The 8241-nt window shown below is 29.2% G+C and overlaps 1 non-coding gene across 1 annotated transcript; it reads left to right on the plus strand.

The window, feature by feature from the left end:
• Positions 1 to 7889: 7889 nt before the first annotated feature.
• On the plus strand, positions 7890 to 7971 carry Trnas-aga (transfer RNA serine (anticodon AGA)). The gene has a single exon. It is a non-coding gene; the product is annotated as a tRNA-Ser (tRNA).
• The last annotated feature ends 270 nt before the right edge of the window (positions 7972 to 8241 follow it).

Raw genomic sequence — 8241 nt, forward strand, 5'->3', positions numbered from 1 at the left:
TGCACACATCCCCCATAGGATCAAGGTATAACAAAACTCGCTGTTCAATGTCCACAGCAAGCAAAACCCAGTGGGCCCCAGTTATATTCCAGGGAACAAAAATGTTTTTTTATCAGTCAAAGTGACATTACTCCATAGCCTTTTTACGGAAGGATTTTTGTTTAGAGTTGTCGCAATTGATAAGTCAACAAACAAGATATGACTATACTTGTTGCACAACCACCAAAGGTAACTATTTATAATTTCGTTATACAGTCAACCTTCAGTAAAGTCCGCATCATAGGCTTGTAAAACTTGTAATTCACTCTTAGAAAAAAGGGGATCCAAAGACTTAATATTTACTAATGAAATGTTATATGAACCATTTTTAACCGATTTTTAAGTAAGCCATATTTTTTAAGTACCCCAATAGATAGAGTAACTTCTTTATAATTGCTACTGGTCTTTTTGCTACATAGTTAGTACGGGTTTTTTTGACTGGCGGAATTTGAAAGTCAGACCAATCATCATAAAATAAACACCGTTTTGGAAACAAAGAAGTTACTCGGTATAGGTCCCGCATAGAATCAGCATGTTTGCCATGTCTTGATACAAACTTGTTTGCCTTCGGATACTTTCTCGGAAGCTCATCATGAACTGCTACTTTTGATTTAATTACTATGGTTGATTTTTTTCCAGTTTTTTTTTACCTTTTCTTCTGATCCCAACACTGGCCATCATGTTTACAATTATTTCTCATATCCCTGGTAACTTCATTTGGTGTCGCTTCAGCCTTCAAGAATGCTTCTTCTGAAGTAACATCGAATGATAAATCTCGTATGGTTGTTAAAGCATTAGAGATTCTTATTATTGTTGAGTGTTTTGTTTCTCTTGTATGTTAAGTTGTTGTGATGGTGTTTTGGATTCACAATTAGGTTCGTGTCGTTGTGGTACTGTTTGTTTAATATTGCATGTAGCTTGGTACTGGATTTGTAGGATTAACAATGCAAGAATCCAAAAGCATAAAAGGAGAATTTATGTACCATGTAGGAAAATTTTCCCATGACACATCTGGAAATTTAAAAAAAATGCTAAACATATGTTTGCATGGTAAACAGTTATTTTAAAGCCTATACATGAGCATTTTGGTCCCTTATAAATAGAAACTTCATAGACTTCTTTTGTTACTTTGCTGTTCACATAAAACATATCTTCTACTCTTGATATCGATTCACCAGAAATGTCAGTTGAAGAAAGCATTCTTTTAATGCAATGTTTTATAATGTTGTGGGGTCTATTATGTAAAAAAGAAGAAACATTACATGATATTGGCGAAAGTTATTGGAAGCCGCAAGGTTTTCATTTCTGTACCTAAAATAGCAAACAGTTACCCTTTTAAGTGTAAAACATAAAACAAAGCTCGATGATACTCCTACTATTGGGGTCACATATTAAAAATGATATACTAACCTTTGTAAACTTTCAGGCAAAAAGTCTTTATGTAACATAGTGATAACTCCAGATAAAGATCTGTCTGTGCGAAAGCGTATATGGCATTCCTTTAACGTTCTGTTTTGACTCTCCACACCGTTGTTTGTGTTAATTATAACTTTGAGCTTATTTACTCTATAGAGCCAAGCCCAGCGCTACAAAATAATGCAATAAAGATTAATAATGATTTTAATATTATTATTTTTAATAAATCTAAACACTTATAGTTATGGTTTGTTGAATTAACTCTTTTGTAGGTTCCCAATATTTTTCGAAATAACTTTGAAACTTAGCATTATTATTCCAAATATCACTACTTTTCAACTGAGCCGTTGTAAACATCTTACTAGTATCTGCTGAAGCAAAAGATCGCAATAAACCCAATGCACATTGTTGCTTGCTTTTATCACCAATGCCATTATCATATTTTCTCACCCATCTCCCCCATGCTTGTTCTCGGTGAAAGTCACAAACCAATACTCTACAGTTTTTTGATAAATAAAAAAATATAAATAGCCTAATTGTTATTTATGCTTTTTTAATAATATATATAATGTTTTTTAGGCTAATATATAAAATACCTTTAAAAATGGCCTAAATTGCAAGAATTTCAGCATCGCACTTATCTGTCATAAAATATAAGGGATTCCAATTGGGACACCATTTTCGCAAAACTTTAAGTGCCTCTTCAATATCATCAGCAGTCTCATTTTGTATAATAAAAGACCCAACAACCTGATAGTTAACGTTGGTCTTTACACAAATAAAAAAAAGGGGAGGGCATATTTTGATGTTTTGTATGTAGCATCTAGAAGACACATCTCTTGCCCATACCTTTCAAGCAAACGTTTTTGCCAAGCAAATTGATGTACAAATAAAAGTGATTGCCTACACTTAATAAAAGAAATTTCATACCATTCACTTCCTTGTTCTTTCACATTGTTTGCTTCTCCTGCCACATATGGTCGATACAAAAAATTGTCATCAGTACCATATGACTTTTTCTATTCATCAATTAAAAGTTTTACGTTGGTTGGATCCAATTTTGATAGTTTTCTATTTACAAATGCATAATAAAAACTGTTTTTTAAATCTTTAATGCATGGATAAAATCTTCGATTTGTAGGACACGGCAGGTCTTGATCTTTAAAAAATCTTTAAATGTTGACATTCCATTTTAAAACTTTCAATAAATCTGTATGGTACAAAATCCTTGTTTCATAAAATTTGCTCACTTTTACTCTTGTTGACTTGACGCTATATAAACTTGGTCAAGGTGGAGGTTTCAAATTTAGTAATTGTGGCCTTAACCTCCTCAATTGTTGTAACAAACTAAAATATTTGTATTCAAGATGTAATTTTAACATGCTGTTTTTTGATAAAAAAGGGATAATATCGTTTTTTTAAAAATTAAAAAACAACACAGTTTTAGCTGTACCACAGTCAGCATACTCGAAGGCAATTTTACTTCTGAGGTGTACATTTCTTTTGTTGCCCCTGCCTTTTTTGTGCCTGCAATATTCTAAAAAAAACTATATATACGGTTAGTAGAAGCCTACTTGACTTATTTAAAAACACTTACAAGTGAGAATATAAAAGTAAAGGCTAGATTAAATATGGTAAAACGGTTTTAGTATAGAATTATTTAAAAATAAATAATAATAAATAGTTCTGAAAGAAACTGTTTTTGGTAGAAATAGTCTTATAGAACTATAACTGGTTGATGTTTAAAAATTGAGCTTTAAAAAACGCAATCAGCAATCTACTACAGTAGTATTTTCTTAAAATTTAACATAAATGCTGTTAGTTAACTGCCTACTGTCAAACAATCTATCTATTAAAAATTTTGTAACTAAATAATATTTTTGATTTACACGGTAAAATCCGCCATTGTAATTTAAAAGCATATATTGTTATTTTTGTGTTACGCAACAGAGATTACCAACAGCCAATTACGTACGATATTTTCATCAGGTTGATTAAGTCGGACTCTTAGTTTATAGATTGTTTAATTTAATTTTTTTAGCATTTTGTGAGTATATTTGTTGAATATAAATTTAATTTTACTCATGTAAACAGATTTTAAACTTGATGCTAAATATTAAATACCTTACCTTTAAAAACCATAAAAATATATTTTACAAAATAACAAATTAAATCTCATCGCTCATTGCCTTTCATTTTTGGCAAAATCGTTAATTTTGGGCAATACGTTTAAGGGCTTATTTTTTATGCATTTGTATTTGTTATCAGTCTTTAAACCTTTGCTTTCCCGTACTTGGTGTAACCATTCGGTTTTTAGTTATTATTGTTTTTTTAAATTGTGTTTTAGTGTATTAAATGTTCTGTAAATAATTTAGGTTTAACTTTGTGACTTCATTTAAAAAAGATTCTTATCATAATTTAAAATATTATTAATAAAAACTTTAACAGACATGTCAACTTTTTAAATCAAACAACAATCCAAAAAAATATCATTTCTTAACTAAAATATATATATTGTTAAGATTTTATTATTTTTAAAACAATAAATTTACAAAATTGACCAAAATTTTAGGTCAATTACAAAAAAAGAGGATTCGAACCTGCGCGGACAGGGCCCAGTATATTTCTAGTCTATCGTATTAACCACTTGGCTACGACAACTCTTGTGTTCACTTTCAAAGGCAACTAGTCTAATTTTAATTAAAATCGTTATTTTAAAATTGAAATAAAAATACGTTGTCGGCAGGATTTGAACCTGTGCGGTCGGATCCTTAATGATTTCTCATTTATCACCTTAAACACTCGGCCACGACAACCCTTGGGTTCAGTTTTTAAGGCATCTAGCGTGATTTAAATTAATTGATTAAATTTTTAATTAAAATAAAATAAGCGTTGTCGGCAAGATTTAAACCAGCGCGGGCAGAGCCTAATAGTAATCAAGTCTATTGCCTTAATCACTCGGCCCGAAAACTTTTCGTTTCCTTTTTAAAGCAGCTAATGTGATTTTAGTTAAAAAATTAAAATTGTATTAAAACTAAAATAAAAAAAACGTTGTCGGTAGGATTTGAACTTGCGCGAGCAAAGCGCTATAGATTTCAAGTCTATTTCCTTAACGACTGGGCCACGATAAAAGTATTTAATATTTAGCATTGAGTTTAAAAGTTGTTTACTTGAGTAAAGTTAAATTTATATTTAACAAGTATACTTACAAACTGCTAAAAAAAATTAAACAATCTATAAACTAATAGAAACAATATGTTTTCTCTCGTATTTTACGTACTTAAGTTTTTGCAAAAACTGTAAATACAAATGTTACCATAGTATAAAAATATTTTTATGACAAAATTGAAAAACGTTGTTTACAAAATAAATTATAATCTTATATAAAATTTGAGGTTAAAATTATTACATTGAAGAACCACATTTTGACCATGCTTGCAAAATAATTTAAAAATTGGTTGATACCTAAAAAATAATCTTGAAATTTATAATATCTAAAAGATTTACTGAATTTTTTTTAATATATAAAATTTTGTAGTTTTGTAAAACCCCCAGTTAAAATCTCGTAACCTATATTTGATTGATTATATTTACATTAAGGTAACTAAGTGACGTTTTTTTTGGATTTAAACCACTTACAAGTTTTAGTTATAAAACATTAGGGTTTATTGATTAAGCTCCAAAGTTAACTAGGGCTATAATAAATCGCTATTAAACATGAGTCTGTCTTAATTATTAAAATAGCACGCAAGTAAATTAATTATGTTACAAATTATATTTTAACTTAAACACACACACCAAAAACTGACTTGAGTGTTTTATTATTTTGATTTGGTTTATTTTAAAGGAGAGAATGTCTTTTTGTATTGTTTTTTTGTTGTATATATATATAAACCTTTAACCTGCATACTATTCAAATAATACGATTAGGTTTATAAAACTGTAATTATATTGCAAAACTTGTTAAAGTAATTAACCGGGCACATAATTATTTTTTTAAATAAAATGCAATACCTGTTTAAATTAGTTACCATAGTTATTTTTGTAATTCCGACAATAATTGTTTTAAATTACTTTATCAACGAAGTGAAATAACGTAAAAGTTGCAACAAATATTTGCAGTTGGCCATTTAGCCACAACCAGAAATTCGAATTTTTATCACTTTTGCCTATTAATTGAACAGATATGTAGTTTTACAGTTATGATCTTACAACTCGAGTTGTAACAAGGTATATCTTTTGGGTTACGTTAAAAACTACGAAGAAAATGTTTGTTTTTTATTTTTATTATTTGTTAGTCCACAATTGGGTTTAGAATTTTAACATTCGTTTGATTAAAATTTGACAATTTGTCCAGTAAAATTCTATTAAAATTCGTTTTTTAAAATTAAACATCGTAGCATAACTAAATAGCCTATATACTTTATTCAAAAAGAAGATCAAATTATTTGTTACAAACGGTAAAAAAATGACATAGCACTCGTACCTAATGTATTTAAAGAATACCCAAAATGTCACTTATAAGCATAACAATATAAATAGAGGCTAAATAAGTTTTAGGTTTCTTGTATTTACAGTCTCGCAAAAATTAAGTCTCATTATATTAACTAGAGATGTATTAATTTTCACCTATGTTAAAATAATATAAACACATCTTTAGATGTATTATAATTATAAAGTTAAACTTAACACATTAAGACAGTACATGTGATTAAGGTGTTTAGACATATATTTTAAAGAACCGTCAAAGAAATAGAAAACTTTGCGAGGTTATTAATAGTAAAGTTTTGTTCGGAAACTGTAGACTACAGGTGATCTTAAAGCCAGTGGCGGCTCGTCTATGGGACTAAAACTACCAGTTTTTTAAATTTTTTTTATTCAAATTATATATTATTTCCTTGAACAATATTTATTTATTCTACTATGTTTTTCCCTAGAATTATTAAAAATATTAAAAAATAGCGCCTATTTTGGCCACAACTACGTAAAAAATTTCAAAAAACGAAGAGTTAACTTGTGTAAGCTAAACCAAAATTAGCACCACGGGCTGCCAAATACAAAATATTTTAACGCCGTTTTTGCTGTCAGAATTCCGAAATTTGGAAAAAAGTTGAGAAAAAGACCACCATAGAGTTGCCAAATATTTTGACAATTTTAAACGGTGTATATTAACAAATTTTATTGTTTTTGTTTAACTATTAAACAAAAATAAATTAGCCGTAAACTGAGTTTTGCATTATTGTTTAAGGAAGTTTTAAGGCCTTAAATAATATTTTATTAAAAAAAATAGAAATAATAAACGTTCGATTAAAGAAACGGGTATATTCTCAAATTAAATTTATGATGAAAAGGTCGCTCTTAAGTCTCACTAGAGCTAAAACAGCAAGTTAAATCAATTTTTGCATTCTTTTTAAAGAGTTATATGTTAATAAATGCTTTTAACTTTGATTAAGGCAAGTTTTCAAAGATAATCATAATGAATTTACTGCCTGACAAGTAGACTTATAGGCAGGTTGCCTGCCGCCTGCCAAAAAAACATAAATAAAGTTTGCCAATGAAAAAAATATGCAATGTACATAGTGTACTAGTGACTGTAAATATTCAGTCATAGATTAAGATTCCAGATAACTGTTGATACTCACAATGAAAAAGTTAAAAGAAAAAGGGCACATTCTAAGTAACTTTATCAAACCGCTGACATTTTGTGATGTGCAAATTTTGGTGGGCAAGAAGTTGTTAATTAAACAGCAAACTTTTGTAATTGAAGAATATTTTGGTTATTTGACAACAACCATAAAGATATCAGCTTTATATTAAACATATTGCAGCTTTTCAATAGCTTTAAACAAAAACAAACTGCTTTTATTTTTTGTATAGTATTAGCTCCGTGATAAATACTGTTAAGATTGTGTTAGAAGGTTTAAATCCTTGCGACAACATTTTATTATTTTAATTTAATTAATTAATGAATTCACGCTAGTTGCCTCAGGAAGGAATAACATGAGTTATCGTGGCCGAGTGGTTAAGGCGATACACTCTACCCGCGCAGGTTTAAATCCTGCCGACAATGCATATTTTATTTTAATTAAAATTTATTCAATTTTAGTCAGTTTAGTAAATTTATTGTTTTAATAATAATGCAATCTCAACAATATATATGATGGTTAAGTTATGATATTTTTTTTGAATTTTTGTTTGATTTAAAAAGTTGTACATATCTGTTAAAGTTTTTATCAATTTACAGAAACAGTTAATATACTACAACACCTTTAAAAAAACAATAAAAACTAAACATGCGATAGATTTAAAATCTATTGGGCTCTGCCCGCACATGTTCGAATTCTGCCGAAAACGCATTTTTTTATTTCAGTTTTAATACAAATTTGAATAATTAATTTAAATCACGCTAGCTGCTCAGTGATGGAAACATACAAGTTGTCGTGGCCGAGTGGTTAAGGCGATAGACTAGAAATCTATTGGGCTCAGCCGGCGCAGGTTCGAATCCTGCCGACAACGCATATTTTTTCAGTTTTAATACAATTTTAATTAAATAAAATCACGGTAGCTGCTTCGAAAAAGGAACCTAAGAGTTGTCGTGGCCGTGTGGTTAAGGGGATAGACTAAAAATGTATTATGCTATGCATGCGCAGATTTAAACGCCTTTTGTGTTTTAATTAAAAATTTAATCAATTAATTAAAATCACGCCAGTTGCCCTGAAAATTAAACATAACAGTTTTCGTTGCTAAGTGGTTAAGGATTATAGACTAGAAATGTTTTAGGCTCTG

This window comes from Corella eumyota, chromosome 6, assembly GCF_963082875.1.
Source record: "Corella eumyota chromosome 6, kaCorEumy4.1, whole genome shotgun sequence".
NCBI lineage: Eukaryota > Metazoa > Chordata > Ascidiacea > Phlebobranchia > Corellidae > Corella > Corella eumyota.